This window comes from Canis lupus, chromosome 9 (assembly GCF_011100685.1).
Source record: "Canis lupus familiaris isolate Mischka breed German Shepherd chromosome 9, alternate assembly UU_Cfam_GSD_1.0, whole genome shotgun sequence".
NCBI lineage: Eukaryota > Metazoa > Chordata > Mammalia > Carnivora > Canidae > Canis > Canis lupus.
The window spans coordinates 26883389-26905778 of NC_049230.1; the positions used below are offsets into that span (position 1 = coordinate 26883389).

Genomic DNA, 22390 nt, shown 5'->3' on the forward strand with positions numbered 1-22390 from the left:
CCACTTCTCCCTCTCCCTCTGCCTGCTACTTTCCCTGCTTGTGCTCCCTGTCAAATAAACAAATTAAATATTTTTTAAAATAAAATATTTTTTAAAAGTTTACTATTTACTATATACCTAGCACATGAAACATGATTATGAGTACCACACTATCCCTGCCTTCCAAAGGTGTTCACTGGCTATAAACTGAATGCAAGCAGAAAATATAAAACTTACGTTGAAGGTCACATCAGTGGCACAGTTGGCAGAAAGGCCAACTCTTGGTTGGGCTCAGGTGGTGATGTCAGGGTCACCACATATAGCCCAGTATGGGGCTCTGAGCTCAGTGCAGAGTCTGCTTGGGATTCTCTGTCCCTCCCCTCCCCCTCCCCCCTGCACTCTTGTCCTCTCTCACATTCTCTAAAATAAACCCTTAAAATAAAATAGTTATGTTGAACAGAAAAGCAGCTATAAAACAGGATGTTGAAAAATAAATAAATAAAACAGGATGTTGGTGATGTACTCTGAGTAAATTATTTCAACATTTTGCCAGGGGATATAAGAAAAGACTAAGAATTAATAAGAAAAAGTAATTATTTTTTGGCCTGCTTTAAAAATGATGCTCCCTTGACTAAGTGGACTGCTATTATCTGGGTTAAATAACTAGAAACTTTAGGCTTGTTCCGTGCTATGGGTAAAATGCTGTTTTAAAGAACATGTTTTACGGCAGCGCAGATGGCTCAGCGGTTTAGCGCCACCTTCAGCCCAGGGCATGATCCTGGAGACCCGGGATTGAGTCCTGCGTCAGGCTCCCTGCATGGAGCCTGTTTCTTCCTCTGCCTCTCTCTCTCTCTCTCTCTCTGTATCTCTCATGAATGAATAAATAAAACCTTAAAAAAAAAAAAAAAAAAAACATGTTTTAAAGAACATATAGCAGGGGCATCTGGGTGGTTCAGTTGGTTGAGGGTTGGTCTGCCTTCAGCTCAGGTCCTGATTCCGGGGTCCTGGGATCAAGCCCCAAATCAGGCTCCCTGTTCACCACGGAAGTCTGCTCCCACTTCATCTGCTCCTCCCCCCTACTTGCACTTACTCTCTCTCCAACAAATAAATAAAATCTTTAAAAAAATAATAAAGAACAGGGATGCCTGAGTGGCTCAGCAGTTGAGCATCTGCCTTGGGCTTAGGGCGTGATCCCGGTATCCAGGATCGAGTCCCACATCAGGCTCCTTGCAGGGAGCCTGCTTCTCCCTCTGCCTGTGTCTCTGCCTCTCTCTCGTTCTCTCTCTGTGTCTCTCATCAATAAAAAAAATCTTAAAAAAAAAATAAAGAACATATAGCAGATGTCTAACAAGTAATACTTAAAATGATATGCTACTAAACTTCTTTTTTTTTAATAAAGATTTTATTTATTTATTCATAGAGATGCCGGGAGAGAAAGAGAGGCAGAGACACAGGCAGAGGGAGAAGCAGGCTCCACGCAGAGAGCCTGACGTGGGACTTGATCCTCGGTCTCCAGGATCACGCCCTGGGCTGCAGGCGGCGCTAAACCGCTGCGCCACCGGGGCTGTCCGCTACTAAACTTCTAACAAAAACTTTACCACTAACAGATTGGTAGTTGACAGGGGCAGGGAGTGTGGGTAGGGGAAAATGGTGAAAGTGGCCAAATGGCACCAACTTCAGTCATGAGTAAGCTCGGGAAATGTAATGTACAGCATGGTGACTACAGATAATATAACTGTACTATACATTTGAAAGTTGCTGAAATAATAGATTTTTAAAGTTCTCACCACAAAAAGAAAACAAAAACTGTAATTATGAGATATTATGTTAACTAGCCTTATTGTAGTAATCACTTTGCAATATGCACATTTGTCAAGTCATTAGGGTGTACAATTTAAATTTACAGCAATGTTAATGTATCAATTATTTCTCAATAAAGCTGGAAAAAAACAACTTTCCCACAATTATGCCTATTCAGAACTTCTGATAGGAGAAACATCATCATGAACACACAGCTTCATGTCTGCTTTGTTTCTCAGCGACCCTGTTTAACTAGAGAAGAACATGAATAATCCATAAATTTAGCAATCACTACACTACTATCTGCTAACGTCATAAGTGAGCATTACATAGACCTACCTATATGATTCACACTTTGTAACTATAACTATAACTATAATAATTACTGAGACTTTATGTCTTTATTACCTTAAGTAACTATGGCAAAAGAAAGATTTTCTTTTCCCCCAAAATGATGTGACAGTTCTTGGACTGGCAGGGCTATTTATCTGCAAATGGAAATCTCTTATTTCTGCAGTTTCCCTTCACAGGAAGGGACAGGCAATAATGAAAATATTCCAAGCCAATACATAATGCCAGGCCTTTCCCTCAAGCAAATTAAAACAGATAAACTTAGAGACTCCAAAACGAACTGCCATCTCTCATAAGAGTGTATTTTTTTTCCTTTCTTATTCTAAACAGTGGATCTTAAATTTAACTTTTGGAATCATGAACTCCTTTGAGAATCTTATGAAAATAGATTCTTTCCTCAGGAAGATAAATATATGGAACACAAAACTATGGATTCAAATTCACTGCATTTTCAAGGTCTATAAGAAATCAAGAATGATTTTCTCCCATTTATAAAACTAGTGAATGTTGATTTCTTTTAAAGTAGTCTTTTAAAATTCTCTCTGTTAGGGGATCCCTGGGTGGCTCAGCGGTTTGGCGCCTGCCTTCGGCCCAGCATGTGATCCTGGGGTCCTGAGATCAAGTTCTGCATCCGGCTCCCTGAGTGGAGCCTGCATCTCCCTCTGCCTGTGTCTCTGCCTCTCTCTCTCTCTCTCTCTCTCTCTCTCTCTGTGTCTCTCATGAATGGGTAAATAAAATCCTAAAAAAAAAAAAAAAAAATTCTCTGTTCCAAAAATCCCAATTTAAATGTGTATTACATTTTGGTTTGTAAATGTACAACTGCCACCCTCACTTAAAATGCTAATGACACAACAAAAATAAATACTCTTCACTTCTGATAAGGCGTGTTAATAAATCATAAAGGGCACCATAAGCTAGGAGGATAAACACATCCTAAGGAGAGTAATCAAGAAAAAGTAACAAATGATTGAAATTTTCTAAATTATTATTTACCCAAAAAAGACTGCCAAATAAGCTAGTTTTATGCCATTGTTTTGTGAAATCCCCCTGATAATATAAATAACTCTGGCAATAGAAGTTGCTATACGGCAGAGTAACTCAGAAAACCCAAGAGTGATAAATACCAAAAACTTCAGAAAATGGCCTAATTCGGGATCCCTGGGTGGCGCAGCGGTTTGGCGCCTGCCTTTGGCCCAGGGTGCGATCCTGGAGATCCGGGATCAAATCCCACGTCAGGCTCCCAGTGCATGGAGCCTGCTTCTCCCTCTGCCTGTGTCTCTGCCTCTCTCTCTCTCACTGTGTGCCTATCATGAATAAATAAAAAATAAAAATAAAAATAAAAATAAAAAAAAAAGAAAATGGCCTAATTCTAAGGTGCCTAGGTGGCTCGGTCAGTTGTGTATCTGCCTTGGGCTTGGGTGGTGATCCCGGGGTCCTGCAGTCAAGCTCTGTGTAGGGCTCCCTGTTCAGTGGGGAGTCTGCTTCTTCTTCCGTCCCTCCCCCCTACTTGTGCTCTGTCTCATGCTCATACTCTCCCCCTCTCAAATAAATTAACTTAAAAAAGAAAAGAAAGTGGCCTAGCTCTTTATGGTACATAGCAATAACATAAACATAGGAAACACTGATATAAGAATTTAAGAAAACTGGAATAGAAATAGAGAAGGTGGCATGAAATTCAATCAGATGCCAAACAAAAGAGAGCTCTTGGTAGAAAAGGTTTAGATTCTTGCTTGGCCCTAATAGAAAAGTTGATTTTTCTGGGTGAGGGTTGGGGACAGAGTATAAGGGATGTAATGAAAGCTGTTTTCCTTTTTCTATTCCCAGCCCTCTCACACTACAGAGAAAATAATTAGGGAATAGGTGGCATGGGTTATATTCTTCCTAAAGGCTCACCATTTCCCTTCCCTGCTCAGAGATCCTTGGTGGGTTAGTACCACATGTGAATATTGCTGAATCTCATTACTAGTTTTGTATACTACAAACATCACTAACTCTTGTTTTACTTGGGGCTCCTGGGTGGCTAATCAGTTAACTCTTGATCTATGAGTTCAGGGTCATGGGCTCCACACTCAGCAGGGAGTTTGCATTAGATTCTCTCCCACTCCTTCTCCCTGCCCCTCTCCCCACTTGCTCATGCATGCTCTCTTGCTCTCTGAAATAAATAAATCTTTAAAAAAAAAAAAAAAAAAAAGGAAAGAGGGATGCCTGGGTGGCTCAGTGGCTGAGTGCCTACTTTTGACCCAGGGCGTGATCCTGGAGTCCCAGGATGAAGTCCTGCATCAGGCTCCCCACAGGGAGCCTGTTTCTCCCTCTGCCTGTGTCTCTGCCTCTCTCTCTGTGTGTGTCTCTCATGATTAAATAAATAAAATATTTTTTTAAAAAAAATTTTATAATAATAAAATAAATAATGGCTGTTTAGCAGAAGTGGGATTTAGGATGATTTTATCTTTCTAAAATCACCTTATCCTTAAATAGTCTAAAGTTGCTGTTGCTTTTTTAACAATATGGATTCATATATTTTATTTTATTTATTTTTGATTCATATATTTTAAAACAATAAAGGAAAGGAGGAAAATGGGATGCTTGAGTGGCTCAGGGGTTGAGCATAGGCCTTCGGCTTAGGGCATGATCCTGGAGTTCTGGATCAAGTTACGCAATGGGCTCCTTGCATGGAGCCTACTTCTCCTCTATGTCTCAGCCTCTGTCTCTCATGAATAAATAAATAAATAAAATTAAAAAAAAAAAAAAAGGGAGGAAAATGCACCTTACAGGCCTATCTCTCTTCAATGGCAGTGAAGAACTAAACATGAATCGTTTGCATTTCAGCTTAGAAAAGCATGGCATATTAAACATTAATATCATCATTTATCTGACCAAAAATGATTATGGGTGTTTTTCTAAATGTAATTAATCAAAATCAAACTCTGAAATGGGATACTGAGAGAGAAAAATCAGTGTGAAGAGATAATTCCCCTTGAATTTATATACAATACATGCATTATGCCATGACATTACATTAGATCTATTGAAGTTAAAAGCTAAATTATAGGAGTGGTGTATTTCAGGACTAGGATATAGAAGTGTGGATCAATTCCAAAAAGGTTCTAGAAAGACTACAGAAAATAGATTCATTTTATAGACTTCATTCTTTCCTGTATTTTAAAGATATTTCCAGGGTACCTGGGTGGCTTAGTTGGTTAAGCTTCCAACTCCTGATTTCTTGGCTCAGGTCATGATCTCAGGTCCTGAGATCAAGCTCTGAGCCAGGGTCCTGGAGTCGGCTTAAGATTCTCTCTCTCGGGATCCCTGGGTGGTGCAGCGGTTTAGCGCCTGCCTTTGGCCCAGGGCACAATCCTGGAGACCCGGGATTGAATCCTATGTCAGGCTCCCTGCATGGAGCCTGCTTCTCCCTCTGCCTATGTCTCTGCCTCTCTCTCTCTGTCTCTCTCTGTGACTATCATAAATAAATAAAATTAAAAAAAAAAAAAAAAGATTCTCTCTCTCTCCTCACCATCTTTCCCATCTTCCCCTGCCCACAGGCAGGAGGTGCTTGCTTGCTCTATATCTCAAAAAAAAAAAAAAAAAAAAAAAAGTATTTATAACAAGAAGATCCCAATACAACTAAATTTCCTTTATCACCAAAATTACATATAATACAGTATTTTTGTGCAAAGTAAATAAGGCTTGAGGCCTCACCTTAGCCAGAGACATTTGGGGGGTGGGGGGTAGTAAATGAAAGCTCATAAGAACCTATGGGTATTCATAACTTATTAAATGTGACTTAACTTCTTGCCAGTGGCATAACTTCATGAAGTTGGGTCACCTACCACTACATTTGGCAAATGATGGGGTTAGGACAGTACTCCTGAAACCAGTATTACACTATGTATTAACTAACTAGAATTTAAACAAAAACATGAAAAAACAACAAAAATCAAGGCAGGAGAGGCGCAGCTTTTCAAATTCCAAAAAAGCATCCAGTCCCAGGAAAATTCTGGTTACTCCACTCCAGTATAGCAATTTGTCAGATCTCTTAGGAATGTTGCTGTAGAGTACACATCTCCCCTCAACCCTCTGTGTCTTTGTCTTTATGTCTTCTCTCTTGCACATCTTTTTGTAAAAAGTGTTGAGTGGGGAGGGTAAGAACCCACGCATGGGCTTTTTTAGCATGTATGATAAAGATAAACCCTTCTTCACTAGAGTCTCTTTTCACCTCTCAATTACTAATCAGCCAACAACAACATTGACATAACTTCAGACAGAACTCTCCTGGGAGCAACCACACACTGTTTAAAAAAAAAGAAATCAGTAGACAATACAGACTTATGTCAGGATCTAAAAAGAATAAGCTTTGTGACAAAGCAAAATGGTTTCAAGTCCAGATGGCTTATAGGGGCTGTTTTGCCCCACTGTTCTGGAGAAAAACAAATGAATACTTTGAAAACGCAAGCTCCCGCAGTTTAAAAAAAAAAAAAAAAAAAATCCCTAGAGACTGTTCCTAATTGGGAGTAAAGATGCAACAGCCAAAAAAAGAAAAGCCCTGTATTAGTAACTTTGACTACAGTAGTTGTCTACAAAATAATACCACCAAATAAAAGTATCAATGCTAGGTATCCCCACATTTACTCTACAGGGTGGGGGAAGGAAAATATTGCATTATATTAAGTAATTATTAGTAAATTCAATTAAGTTCTGCTAAATGTAATTTGTTTTTCAATGTAGTATCTTTAAAAAATAAGAGGATGAGGATATATCATATTTTTTTCAAGATTTTAATTTATTCATTTAAGTAATCTCTACACCCACGGTGGGGCTTAAACTCATGACCCTATGATCAAAAGTCGCATGCTCAGGATGCCTGGGTGGCTCAGTGGTTGAGTGTTTGCCTTGGGCTCAGGTAGTGATCCTGGGGCCCTGGGATTGAGTACCACATGGGGCTCCCCACAGGGAACCTGCTTCTCCCTCTGTCTGTGTGTGTCTCTGCCTCTCTCTGTGTGTCTCCCATGAATAAATAAAATCTTAAAAAAAAAAAAGTCACATGCTCTTCTAACTGAGCCAGCCAGGCACCCCAAGAGGATAGACCATATAAAACAATGCCCAAAGGATAGGATTTCTCCCTCTAATCCAAAATGTGGAAATTTTTCATATACAAATGGTTCAATTTCTTCAAAACTCAATAGCAAGGAGAAAAAAATGGAGAACTCTTATAGATTAAGAGAAATTTATGAGACATTTACCAATATAAATATGCGAACCATCTTATCTGATCCTGATGGAGACAATCAACTTAGGGGTGCATGGCTGGCTCAGTTGGTAGAGCACACAGCTCTTGATGGGGGGATGGACATGAGTTCAAGCCCCACACTGGGCATAGACTTACTTTTAAAAGGGGGCAGGGAGGGCAGCCTGGGTGGCTCAGGGTTTTAGTGCCGCCTTCGGCCCAGGGCCTGATTCTGGAGACCCGGGATCAAATCCCACATGGGGCTTCCTGCATGGAGCCTGCTTCTCCCTCTGCCTGTGTCTCTGCCTCTCTCTCTCTGTGTCTCTCATGAATAACAAATACATAAAATCTAAAAAACATTATATGTTCTCATTCATTTGGGGAATATAAATAATAGTGAAAGGGAATATAAGGGAAGGGAGAAGAAATGTGTGGGAAGTATCAGAAAGGGAGACAGAACGTAAAGACTGCTAACTCTGGGAAACGAACTAGGGGTGGTAGAAGGGGAGGAGGGCAGGGGGAGGGAGTGAATGGGTGACGGGCACTGGGGGTTATTCTGTATGTTAGTAAATTGAACACCAATAAAAATAAATTTAAAAAAAAGTCACCAACTAAAAATAAAATTAAATTAAATTAAATTAAATTAAATTAAATTAAATAAATAAATAAATAAATAAAAATAAAAGGGGGCGGGAGGGATGCCTAGGCTGCTCAGTGGTTAAGTATATCTGCCTTTGGCTCAGGGCGTGATCTCCGGCTTCTGAGATCGAGTCCCACATCGGGCTCCCTGCATGGAGCCTACTTCTCCCTCTGCCTGTGTCTCTGCCTCTGTGTGTATGTGTGTCTCATGAATAATAAAATCTTTAAAAATAATAATAAATAAATAAAATAATAAAAATAATAAAAGGGGCAGGGAGGCAAACAGGTGGCCCAGTCAGTTGCACTAGTAAAAGTTAGTAACATCCCTAATACATCCCCCAGTTCCATCACAGAGCAGTCAGGTGGCCCTCCTGCCTACCCACACAGAAGATAGGGAGTTTGTTTTCTGAATAAACTCAATAAGAGAGATTCTATTTTTTTAAAAAAGATTTTATTCATTTGAGAGACAACATGTGCACAAGCAGGGAGGGAGGGGCAGAGAGAGAGGCAGATTCCCTGCTTAATCCCAAAACCCTGAGATTATGACCTGAGTCAAAGGCAGACACTTAACCGACTGGGCCACCCAGGCACCCCTCAATAAGAGAGATCCTAGATAAGGGAATACCACTAACAAATAGGTGACAAATAAAAAAAAAAAAAGAAGAAGTGAAAATCTATATACCAAGCAGTAATACTGACAGCCCCTTTTCCTCACCCAGATTCTAATAACTAGGCTTATCTACCACTCCACTCCCCAAGACATTATCTTTCCTTGGCAAAACTCAATGCCTGAGCAAAAAGACCAAGATACTGAAATCTGGGTTCCCAATAGGCAATAAACTGCTTCCAGGCATACAAAGCTTCTGGCCCTCCTTTTTTTAGTGCCTCACACTTGAAACATGAAGAGATAATTAAGGGTTATCAGGCACTTGAAGCTCCAACATGAAAAAGAGAGACCAAAACTACCAGAAAAAAAAATGGGACTCTGAGGAAACAGACAAAACAGGAACAAATGAAAACTATAATTAATACTCAGAGACCAAAGAAAAGTCATTGCATCCATGAAACCGGAACACTATGCTATTTTTAGAAAGAGGTGGGGGTAGGGAAGAGCAAGAAGAAGGAAGACCTCTCGGAAATTATAAAAGTATGAACTGAAGAATATAACACTTATCCTATCTTTCTTGTACAAACTATACCTTAGGGTAATCAAACAGTTGATGAGGGAAAAGTTCTTTTCTATAAGAAAATTAGGTAAAAAATGAAGGAATAACTGAGTTAGAATAGCACCATTTCCCAATCCTTAATGAAATAATAGGGAATATCTAGTCACCGTTCAGATTTTCCTGGCTGTCTCGTAAATGTTTATAGCTAGGATCCAAATAAAGTCCCTGTGTTACATTTGGATGATAGATCTCTTAGGTCTCCTTTAAAATACAGATTCCCATGTTAGTTTCAACAGCACATATATTAAAATCAGAACATACAGAGAAGATTAGCATGGCCCCTGCACAAGAATGATACACAAATTTGTGAAATAATAGATTCACCCTTTGGCCCAGGGTGTGATCCCGGAGTCCCTGGATGGAGTTCCGCATCAGGCTCCCTGCATGGGGCCTCCTTATTCCTCTGCCTGTGTCTCTGCCTCTCTTTCTGTCTTTCATGAATAAATAAATTAAATCTTTAAAAAAATAAAATAAAATAAAAAATTAAAATAAAACATTAAGAATGATCTGTTACAACCACTGATGATCATAAGGGAATACTATAAACCATTGTAAAGCATAATTTAGATCTATCCAGACAGACCCAGTTTGTTGCCAGTTATGAGGACATAAAACTGAACTGAACAGGCAATTCACAGAAAAGGCAAGTAGATCATCAAAATGTAAGAAAATGTGCTCAACCACACTAGTGATCTGAGAAAAGCAAATTAAAATAAAAGGCTGTTTCACAAATATCAGATTAAAAACTAAAGCCCAAAAAGTCTGAGAGTGTCAAGTGCTGGCAAACAAACATACAGGGAGGGGTGCCTGGGTGGCTCAGTTGGTTCAGCATCTGCCTTCCTCTCAGGTCATGATCTCAGAGTCCTGGCATCTAGACCTACGTGGGGGGGGGGGGGGGGGGGGGGGGTTGTCCCTGCTCAGCAGGCAGTCTGCTTGTCCCTTTCCCTCTGCTCCTCCCTGCCAACCTAGCTTGTACTCGCTTTCTTTCTCTCTCTCAAAATAAATAATTTTAAAAATGAGGTTTCTCTAACAGGCAGGATTCTAGAAGTATTTCTATAATGCTTTGGTTCCGTTTTGTTTTTCACAAAGAGCATGTATTTTATCTATAAATAGGTAAAGTAAGTAAATATAAACAAATAAAACCTTTAGATAATAGCCAAAAAGTGCTATACATATGAATTTTACTCACACACAAAGAATTTTACTTACTGCCCAAACTATCATCCATAATTGTATAAATGTAATAGAACATGATCATTTTAGGGGTGCCTGGGTGGCTCAGTGGTTAAATGCATCTGCCCTCAGCCCAGGGCGTGATCTCAGAGTCCCGGGATCGAGTCCCATATCGGGCTCCCTGCATGGAGCCTGCTTCTCCCTCTGCCTATGTCTCTGCCTCTCTCTCTGTGTGTCTCTCATGAATAAATAAAATCTTAAAAAAAAAAAATCAGTGAGGGGAACCCAAGTGGCTCAGTCAGTTAAGCATTTGACTTCAGCTGGTCATGATATCAGGGTCCTGGGATCAAGCCCCCTGTTGGGCTCCCAACTCAGTTGGGAGTCTGATTCTCCCTCTCCTTTTCCTGTCCTTCTCTCTCTGCCCCTCTCTCCAGTCATGCTCTCTCTCCCTCTTGCGTGCTCTTACATAAATAAATAAATAAATAAATAAATAAATAAATAAATAAATAAATAAATAAATAAAATCTTAAACCAAACAGTAGATCATCTTTTCTTTCCAGTTATTTTCTGTGGGTTTTTTTTTTCCGTGTCTAATGGGAATTCGCAAACATGCATCAATGGTGGAGAGAGGGATCCCTGGGTGGCTCAGCGGTTTAGCGCCTGCCTTCGGCCAGGGCATGATCCTGGAGTCCTGAGATGGAGTCCCACATTGGGCTCCCTGCATGGAACCTGCTTCTCCATCTGCCTATGTCTCTGCCTCTCTCTCTCTGTCTCTCATGAATAAATAAAATCTTAAAAAAAATAGAACAGTAAAATAAACTGCTAAATATTATCACCTAATTTCAACAATTATCAGCACATGGCACATACTGTTTTGTCTGTACTCTTCCTTTTTCCCCTCAACAAACCTCAGCATCACAGGATTTCACTACAAATACTTTAGTATGAATTAAAGATACATTTTATTGCTTTGATTGAAGATCATCAATGGCTACTTAAGTGTAGACTTCTAAACTCTACCTTGGCCCATAAAGCCCAGTGAGTGAGCAGCTCCTCCATGATTCTACTACTTTATTCCCTCTTTTTCCTCGACACTGGCTGACTCCTTAATTAAAACTTTTTCCTACCTTAAATTCTCATTTCCTTTGCCTAGAATACTCTCCTTTGATGGTCTCCTCCTCATTCTTCATTTCATAACTGAAATGTTATGTCCCCCGTGACCTTCCCTGACCATCCTACCAAGGAGGGGATACAGTCATTATTTTAGCTTTTCACATGTAATTTTTAATGTTTAGGTACACACATACACCTTTTTAAAGAATTTTTACACTACAAAACTTGTTATAAAATTAGACTTCTGTCTGGTTATTTCCAAACGTTAAAACAAACAAACAAAACCACACACTCCAACCTAAAAAGATAGCTGAATAGCACTGGCTTATCTAATTACAGGAAAAGCACTTAACAAAATTCAGCATCTCTTCGTAATGAAAACACTCTACAAACAACAGAAAGGAACTCCCTCAAATCCTCACAACTACATCATATTTAATAGGTAAAGACTGCATGCTTTCCTCATAAGATCAGAAACAAGACAAAAACTTTACTCTTGCCATTTCTATTCAATATTGTACCAGGAGGTTCTAGTTAGGGCAATTAGTCAAGAAAATTAAATAAAAGGCATGCAGGCAGTGGGGAAATAAGTAAAACTACCTCTATTTGCAGACAACACGATAATGTATATATAAAAAAGTCTTCAAGAATCCACACACAGGGACATCTGGGTGGCTCAGTGGTTGAGTGTCTGCCATCAGCTCAGGGCATGATCCTAGAGTCCTGGGATCGAGTCCCAAATTGAGCTCCCTGCATGGAGCCTGCTTCTCCTTCTGACTATGTCTCTGCCTCTCTCTCTCTCTCTGTCTCTCATGAATAAGTAAATAAAATCTTAAAAAGCAAACAAACAAACAAACAAACAAAAAAAGAATCCACAAACGGGGACACCTGGTGCCTGCCTTTGGCTCAGGGCATAATCCTGGGATCCGGGATTGAGTCCTGCATCAGGCTCCCTGCAGGGAGCCTGCTTCTCCCTCTGCCTGAATCTCTGCCTCTCTCTCTCTCTCTCTCTCTCTCTGTCTGTCTCTCATGAATGAATGAATGAATGAATGAATGAATGAATATTGTTTTGAAATCCACACACAAAAAATCTATTAGAATATGGGGTGCCTGGGTGGCTCAGATGGTTAAGCATCTGCCTTCAGCTCAAGTCATGATCCCAGGGTCCTAGATCAAGCCCTGAATCAAGATCCTTGCTCAGCAAGGAACCTGCTTCTCCCTTTCCCTCTGCCTGCCACTCCTCCTGCTTGTGCTGTGTCAAATAAATAAATAAAATATATATTTTTTAAATCTATTGGAATATGTAAGTTCAGCAAGATACAAGATCAATATACAAAAATCAATTGTATTTCTAAACACTTGCAATGATAAGAAAATGAAATTAAGGGGTGCCTGTCTGACTTAGTCCATAGAGCATACTATTCTTGATCTTGAGGTCATGACTTCAAGTCCCACATGGCGGGTAGAGTTTACTCCAAGAATAATTAATTAGGAACACCTCGGTGGTTTGGTGAATTGAGCATCCAACTCTTGATTTTGGCTCAGATCATCATCTTGGGGGCCCTGGGATTGAGCCCCATGTCAGGCTCTGCACTTGGAGGGGAATCTACTTTTCCCCTTCTTCTTCTCTCTTTGCTCTCCTGTTCATACACTTGGGCATACACATACCCTCCCTCTCTCTCTCTAAAATAAATAAATAAATAAATCTTTTTTAAATACAAAGATATTTATTTATTTATTTATTTATTTATTTATTTATTTATTTATTTATTTGAGGCACACAGAGAGAGAGAGAGAGAAAGAGAGAGAAAGGGAGAGAGAGAGAGAGAGGCAGAGACACAAGCAGAGGGAGAAGCAGGCTCCATGCAGGGAGCCTGACATGGGACTCCATTCCGGGTCTCCAGGATCACGCCCTGGGCTTAAGGCGGCACTAAACCGCTGAGCCACCGAGGTTGCCCAAGAACTTATTTTTTAAATGAAATTAAGGAAACATCTCCATTTACAAAAGCATCAAAGAAGAACTAAATGCCTAGAAGTGAATTTAACAAAAGAAACGTAAAACTTTTACCCTGACAACAAAACACTGTTGAAAGAAACTAAAAATCCAAATAAATAGAAAGCATCATGTTCACGGATCAGGAGATCTAATATTGGTAAGATGGCAATACACCCCAAATTGATCTACAAATTCAATAAAATCCCTATGAAAACCCAAGCTAGCTTCTTTGCAGAAATTGACAAAGTGATCCTAAAACTCTCATGGAAATTTGATGGGCCCAGAATGACCAAAATAATCTTTAAAAAGAACAAAGTTGGAGGACATATTTCTCAATTTCAAAATTTATTACAAAAAGACAGTAGTCACAACAGGATAGTGCTAGCTTAAGGACAGATGTATAGATCAATGAAATAGAACTGAGAGTCCATGAACGCCTGGGTGGCTCAGAGGTTAAGCATCTGCCTTCATCTCGGGGCGTGATCCTGGAGTCCCGGGATCAAGTCCCACATTGGGCTCCCCGCATGGAGCCTGCTTCTCCCTCTGTCTGTGTCCCTGCCTCTCTCTCTCTGTGTGTGTCTCTCATGAATAAATAAATAAAATCTTAAAAAAAAAAGCCCTCAGATTTATAATCAATTATATTTCAACAAGGGTATCAAGATAATTCCTGAGAAAAGAATGGTCTCATCAACAAATGCTACTGGGACTGGATATCCACATGCAAAGGAATGGATTTGGACTCCATATAAAAAAATAACTCAAAATAGATCAAACACCTAAGTTTAAGAGTGTTAAAACTACAAAACTCTTAGAAGAAAACATAAGTGAAATTTTTGTAACATCTATCTAGGCAATGGTTTCTTCTACATACACAAAGAGTACAGGCAATAAAAGAAACAGATAAAACTCCATTTCATCAAAAGTAAAAACTTTTATGTTTCAAAGGACATTATCAAGAAAGTAAAAAGAAGGGTACCTGGTTGGTTCAGTCAGTAGTGCATGTGTGTGTGTGGCTCTTGATTCTGGGGTCGTGAGTTTGAATCTCACATTGGATGTGAAAACTACTTAAATAAATTTTAAAAAAATTTTATAGTAAAAAGATAACACATAGAATGGGAGAAAATATTAGCAAGCCATTTATTGATAAGAGGCTTATATATACACATAATGGAATACTATACAGCCTTAAAAAAGAGTGAAATTAGGATATATGTTACAAATGGATGAGCCCTAAAAACATGCTAAGTGAAACAAGTCAAACACAAGAGGGTAAATGTCATATGATTCCATTTATATGAGGTACCTAGAGTAGTCAAATTCATAAGGACAGGGGCACCTGGGTGACTCAGTCTGTTAAGCATCTGCGTTCAGCTCAGGTCATGATCACAGGGTTGGGTTCCCTGCTCAGTGGGGAGTCTGCTTCTCCTTCTACCTCTGCCTACCATTCTGCCTACTTGTGTGCTCACTCCCTCTGTCAAATAAGTAAAATCTTTAAATTCATAAAGACAGAAAATAGAATGATGGGTTTTCAGAGGATAGGAGAAGGGAGAAATGGGAGTTACTGTTTCATGGGTATGGAGTTTCAATTTGAGATGGTGAAACAGTTCTGGAGATGAAAAGAGGTGGTGGTTGCATGACAAGGCAAATATACTTAACACCACTGAATTATGCAGTTAAAAATGGTTAAAATGATAAATTTTATGCTACGTATATATTTTTTGAAGATTGTATTTATTTGAGAGAGAAAGAGAGAAAAAAAAAGTGAAAGGGAGAGGGACAACGAGCAGGAAGAGGGGCAGAGGAAGAAGCAGACTTCCTGCTAAGCTGGGAGGCCGACTTCAAGGCTGGATCCCAGGCCCCTGAGATCATGATATGAGTCAAAGGCAGATCAACCACCTGAGCCACCCAGGCATTCTAATGCTATGAATATTTTACCACAACAAAAATTTTAAGGGAAAAAATATGTGTTGACAATTATATAAAGTGAAATTTTCACAGGGAGAAAAAAATCAACTCAATCTAATTAAATAAATGCGGTCTATTAGAGGAATGAAAATTTTCAAGGTCAATATTAATACTATCAGTTGACTAGTATCACTAAGAAATGAAGTAATCTTCATAACTATTTTTAAGAAAAACTGAAGCACAAAAATATTTTTATAACATCGTTTAAATTAAAAGTATTTCTAGGGACGCCTGGGTGGCTCAGCAATTGAACATCTACCTTCAGCTCAGGGCATGATCCCAGGATCTGAGATCGAGTCCCACATCTCTGCGAGTCCCACCATTCTCCCTCTACCTATGTCTCTGCCTCTCTCTCTGTCTCTCATGAATAAATAAAAATAAAATCTTAAAAAAAAGAACACATGGAAAACTAAGTAATATTAAGTAATATTTATTACTTAAATATTTTGGAAAAATAAATGTCATTGTTTTTGTAGTTTGCTGAATATGTCACACACTTTCAAACTCTTCATACTTTGGATTTGTGACACATAAGGTAGTTAAATGCCACCCCATCTCTATGGAGTTATCCCTCTGGTTTTAGGTTTTAAGCACCTTGAATATACAGTACTTGTCTAAAATGCTTATCTAAGGCTGCCCTAGTTATTTACATTAGCCTTCCCCACTAGACTATGATCTCCTCAATAGCAAGACCTTGGACTAATCGTTTTCATACCCCTGGTCCAGGCACAAAGTGTTAAACTAACATCTGTTTTATAAGGCAGCCCCAGTGGCGCAGCGGTTTAGCACCGCCTGCAGCCCGGGGCGTGATCCTGGAGACCCTGGATCGGGTCCCACGTCAGGCTCCTGCATGGAGCCTGCTTTGTGTCTCTGCCTCTCTCTCTCTCTCTGCATCTCTACGAATAAATAAATAAAATCTTAAAAAAAAAAACATCTGTTTTATAAACAAATAAATGAGATGGATAGATAGGTGGATATAAGAAATATTAATAACATTTAGTACTGATTAACCAAATGCCTGAAGCTTTGAAAAGCTCATTCTTCTGGTATAATTCTCACAAGAATCCTATAAGGTTGTTACAACTATTATCCCTATTTACAACTAAGAAATTAAGGTTTGGCATTAAGAAACCCGTCCATGGGACGCCTGGGTGGCTCAGCGGTTGAGCGTCTGCCTTTGGCCCGGGGCATGATCCTGGAGTCCCAGGATCAAGTCCCACGTCGGGTTCCCTGCATGGAGCCTGCTTCTCGTCTGCCTGTGTCTCTGGCTCTCTATCTCTCATGAACAAATAAATAAAATCTTAAAAAAAGAAAAGAAACCTGTCCATGATTTCACAAGTAGGAAGTAATACAGCTAGGATGTGAACTAAGGCATTCTGATCCTTTGCCCTTGGCCACTACACTGTACCACTTTTTATAATTTTCAGTAGCCTACTTCAGAGACTCCTGCCATTTGTTATATATAAGAACATATCTCTAGTAGAAACTCTCTTAATTTTGCTGTTTATAACCTGTTGAGGGCTAAGAAACTATTTTATTCAAAATAAAGATATTAAACGGGTGCCTGGGTGGCTCAATCAGTTAAGCCCCTGCATTCAGGTCATGATCTCAGGGTCCTGGGATCAAGCCCCTGGTCAGGTTCTGCACTTAGCAGAGAGTCTGCTTCTCTCTCTCCCTCTGTGATCTCTCTCACTCTTGCTCTCTCAAATAAATAAAACCTTTAAAAAAAAAAAAAAAAAAAACCTGTTTCAATAAAATAAAATAAGGATACTATGAGGGCACCTGGGTAGTTCAGTTGGTCAGGCACCCAACTCTTGATTTTGGCTCAGGTCATGATCTCAGAGTCTAAAACTGAGCCCTGCATCAGGCTGCATGCTGGGTATGGAACCTGCTTAGGATTCTCTCTCTCACTCTCCATCTCCATCTCACCCAACTCCCACTTACATGTGTGCACTCTTTCTCTCATAAAATAAAGATACTATAAAAAATAAATTTTAAAAATAAAAAAAAATTTTCAAGAATAAAATAAGGTTACTATGAATATACTTTGCCTTTTTTTTTTAATTTTTATTTATTTATGATAGTCACAGAGAGAGAGAGAGAGAGAGAGGCAGAGACACAGGCAGAGGGAGAAGCAGGCTCCATGCACCGGGAGCCCGATGTGGGATTCGATCCCGGGTCTCCAGGATCGCGCCCTGGGCCAAAGGCAGGCGCCAAACCGCTGCGCCACCCAGGGATCCCCTATACTTTGCCTTTAAATGTTTATTCAGCAGGCCAACATCATGAACTTTAGTACACAAACTTTGAGACATTCATCCTAGCTATTCAGAAATCTTTCCTCACTTCCTGGCCCTCTGCAAGCTTAGAGCTGGTTAATACTGAGCAAATTACTGGATGAATTCCTAACCCAGCATAAAAGTTATTTTGTAAAGAGTTAAAACTGGGGCAGCCTGGGTTGCTCAGCGGTTGGGGCGCCTGTCTTCGGCCCAGGGCGTGATCCTGGAGACCTAGGATCAAGTCCCGCATCGGGCTCCCAGCATGGAACCTGCTTCTCCCTCTGCCTGTGTCTCTGTCTCTCTCTCTCTCTCTCTTTATGTCTATCATGAATAAATAAATAAAATCTTTAAAAAAAAATAAAAAAAAAAAATAAAGAGTTAAAACTGAACAGAGCCACAAATAAGTGGGTAATTTCTGTCAAATGTTTCCCAAATCACATTAAACAAGTTCAAGCAGACTATTTTCATAGTAGAACCATGGACAATAGCCTTTTTTTAAAAAAGTTACCCTTCTGGTTTTACAAAAGCCTGTTGATTTGATTCCACACTTCTGTACAACCTGTTTAACTTTTTAAAAGATATTTGTTTTGGGGGCAACCCAGGTGGCTCACCAGTTTAGTGCCGCCTTCGGCCCAGGGTGTGATCCTGGAGACCCGGGATCGAGTCCTGCGTCAGACTCCCTGCATGGAGCCTGCTTCTCCCTCTGCCTATGTCTCTCTCTCTCTCTCTCTGTGTCTATCATGAATAAATAAATAAATAAATAAATAAATAAATAAATAAATAAATAAATAAATAAAACCAATAAATAAATAAATAAATAAATAAACAAATAAATAAATAAATCCTTTAAAAATAAAAAAAATAAAAGATATTTGTTTTTGAATAGGTAGCAAAAGGGGGGCTAGGGCAACAAGTAACTTAAAGGAAAATTCAAATTAAGGATTTGATAATTGAAATTAGAAATTGTACTTATATCATAATAGGCTAGCAGAGGCTTTTAACCAATATATTTTCAATGCCCCAGAAATAAAATACTTTGTTCTTCAGAATGAACTTTTCTTCAAAAATAAATGTTGGGGCACCACGGTAGCTCAGTCAGTTAAGTGACTGTCTTCGGCTTAGGTCATGATCCTGGGGTCCTGGGATCGAGCCCCATTTTGGGCTCCCCACTCAGCAGGAGTTAGCTTCTCCCTCTTCCCTCTGCCCCTCCTCATACTCATTTCTCTCTCACACTCACATGCGCATGCCCTCTCTCTCTCAAATAATAAATAAATCTAAATAAATTCTGAATAAAATCTTAGGGAAAAAAACAAATGTCTATCAAAAGATACTAAGCAAATTGCTAAAATTAAGTTTGGGCACTTAACCTCATTTGTGTGGAAATTTTATTCAAACAAACTTATTTCTCAAGCAGCAACTCAAATCTAAAATTAAAATACAAAAGAAAGCCACATTAAGTTTAAAATAATCAGGGGTGCCTGGGTGGCTCAGCGGTTGAGCATCTCTGCCTTTGGCTCAGGGCATGATCCCGCAGTCCTGGGATAGGGTCTCACATCAGGCTCCCTACAGGGAGCCTGCTTCTCCCTCTGCCTATGTCTCTGCCTCTCTCTCTCTCTCTCTCTCTCTCTGTCTTTCATGAATAAATAAAAATCTTTTATAAAATAAAAATAAAATTTTGGGGGGATCCCTGGGTGGCGCAGCGGTTTGGCGCCTGCCTTTGGCCCAGGGCGCGATCCTGGAGACCCGGGATCGAATCCCACGTCGGGCTCCCGGTGCATGGAGCCTGCTTCTCCCTCTGCCTATGTCTCTGCCTCTCTCTCTCTCTCTCTCTCTGTGTGACTATCATAAATAAATAAAAATTAAAAAAAAATTTTTTTAAGTTTAAAATAATCAGAGAATCGTGGTGCTAACATGACTTTTAAAATCACCTAGGTACCTTCCAAAACCAAACCAAACCAAACCAAAGAAAAAATATAAAAACAGGGATCCCTGGATGGCTCAGTGGTTAAGCATCTGCCTTTGGCCCAGGGTGTGATCCTGGAGTCCCGGGTTCAAGTCCCACGTCGGGCTCCCTGCATGGAGCCTGCTTCTCTCTCTGCCTATGTCTCTGCCTCTGTCTCTGTGTCTCTCATGAATAAATAAATAAAATCTTTTAAAAAAAAAGATAAAAAAATAAAAAACAATAATACATTTTTAAAAATAAAAAATAAAAAAAAGGGACGCTTGGGTTGCTCAGCAGTTGGGTGTCTGCCTTCTGGCTCAGGGCATGATCCTGGAGTCTGGGGATTGGGTCCCGCATGGGGCTCCCTGCACGGAGCCTGCTGCTCCCTCTGCCTGTGTCTCTGCCTCTCTCTGTGGGTCTCTCTCATGAATAAATAAATAAAATCTTTAAAAAAAAAAAAAAAGAAAGTAAAAAAAGATCACCTAGCCCAACCTTTGCAAATGCAGAAATAATGCCTATGATCTTAATATTTCAATTTAAACATGTAAGTAGTTCTAGAATATCTACTATGTAGAAGACAGTGTAGGTAAATCATTTGCAATAACTACCCTCAGAAGTGGTTTTGTCTTGTTTTTTTTTTTTTTATGTACAAAAGTCAAAAGACCTATTGAAGAATTTTTTGGAAGTTTTAGCATAACTTGGCACCATTGGTAAGGACAAATAACTTGAATGCACAAAAGAGAACTTTAAATACTTAGGCTTAGCAATTTGACCTTTAGCATATTCATCCATCCCTCCAACTAAATAACAAATATCTATTAAATAGCTACTGCATAGTAGTAGTTTAGTAGGGGAATTAAAGCCATGGATCAGTTTGCTAAAACATTGGAAGTGTTACATGAGGGGGAGGGAGAGTATGCTGTGGGACAATATAAGATGGGCATAATCCATCCTTGGGTGTTCATAAAAGGCATTCCAGAATTGAAACCCAAAAGATGCATACTGTTAGCCAGGCAACAGAAGAGAAACAGTACCAAGCAAAGAGGCAGTTTTTAAGAAGGCCAGGAGAGAAAATACTTTGTGCAAAACAAACTCCAAGTCTCCAAGGGTTCAGTATGATGGCTCAAAAAGGAAAGGATAGGTGGTAAGGTAAGGAGCAGCCAGATCACAACACTTTGTATCTTAGGAACTTTAGACAGAGCCACTAAAGGCTTTTAAGTATGGAAAGATTGGATCACATTTCCATTTTGGAGAAATCTAGGTACAGTATGATGGGCAGTTTATAGGTTGGCAATACTGGAAGCAGACAGATCAGTCATGGGACAGTTTCAGTTGTCCATTCATTTATTCAGAAATATTCATTGGATACTTCCTTTGTGCCAGATACCAGAAAACAGTGTGAATGACACAAAATCCCACCTCTATGGAGTTTGGATTTGGCCCAAGAGATGTTGGCAGTCTGTACTGTGCAGTGGAAATGGTTTTGGAAGAAGTAGAGATTCCAAAAATATTTAAAAGTTGGAAAAAAACAAATAAAATAATAAGAAGAAATATTTAAAAGTTGGAAACAAAAGAAGGTAGCAATGAGAATGAAGAGAGAAGAGCTGGGGTGCCTGGGTAGCTCAGTGGGTTAAGTGTCTGCCTTTGGCTCAGGTCATGAATCCAGAATCCTCCAAGTCCTTGACAGAGCCCTGAGTTCAGATCCCTGCTCAGCAGGGATTCTGCTTCTTTCTCTGCCCCCTTACCCTGCTCATGTTCAATCTCTCTCACACACAAATAAATAAAATCTTTAAAAAAAAAAAAAAGAAAAGAAAGAAGAGAGAAGAGTTAAGGTGATGAGCTATCTGGCCAGGCAGACAGCGGTAACCCTTACACAGGGAACAGAGGAGCAACAAGCTTGGGAGAGAAGTTCAGGTTTGGACGTGTCAGAAGACATTCATGTCCGAGAAACAACAGTAATGTGGATCTGAAACTCCAGAGAGAGATCTGACTTTAAAGTTCTTAACAGCTATCAGCTTCAAGAGAAGAAACTTCTGTGTTTTGCTCACCACTGTGTCCTCAATGGACACAGTACCAGGCACACAGTCAACGCTCTATAAATATCTATGAAATGAATGAGATACACATTTTGGAATGGTCAACAAATTATAACTGAACCCATGGGAATGAATAATACCAGTTAGGCAGTGTGCAAATGAGAGCTAGAGGGGAACCCCAGAAAGAACTCCAAGGAACACTGAAGCTAACAACATTAAGGAGAATCCACAGTGGTCAAAAAAGGGGAAAACTGAGATGCCTGGCTGGCTCAGTCAGTGGAGCATACAGCTCTTATTCTTGGGTTCATGAATTCAAGACCCAAGCCCAGCATAGATTCTACTAAAAAAGGGGGGGGCGGGGAGAAGGGCACCTGCGTGGCTCAGTTTTAAGCAGCCAACTCTTGGTTTTGGCTCAGGTTGTGATCTCAAGTCCTGGGATTGAGCCTGGAGTGGGACTCCAGGTTCAGCAGGGAATCTGCTTGAGATTCTCTCTCTCCCTCTGTCCCTCCCTACTTGTGCACACATGCACTAGCGCTTTCTCTCAAATTCATTAGTTAAAAAAAGAAAAGAAAAAAGGGGAAAAATCAAGAGAGTTCAAAGTCACAGAACCAAAATACGTTTCCTTCAGACTCTTAACTCTAGAAAACAAACTGACAGTTACCAGAATGAAGTG

General features: G+C 39.7%; 1 protein-coding gene and 1 non-coding gene across 8 annotated transcripts in view; one reads left to right on the forward strand and one right to left on the reverse strand.

Annotated features, from left to right (window-relative positions):
• The window catches only part of SPAG9 (sperm associated antigen 9), a 145888-nt gene that overhangs the window by 113402 nt on the left and 10096 nt on the right, over positions 1–22390 (reverse strand). The window lies entirely within an intron of this gene.
• On the forward strand, positions 9437–9542 carry LOC119873457. Its single transcript, XR_005365053.1, has one exon. It is a non-coding gene; the product is annotated as a U6 spliceosomal RNA (small nuclear RNA).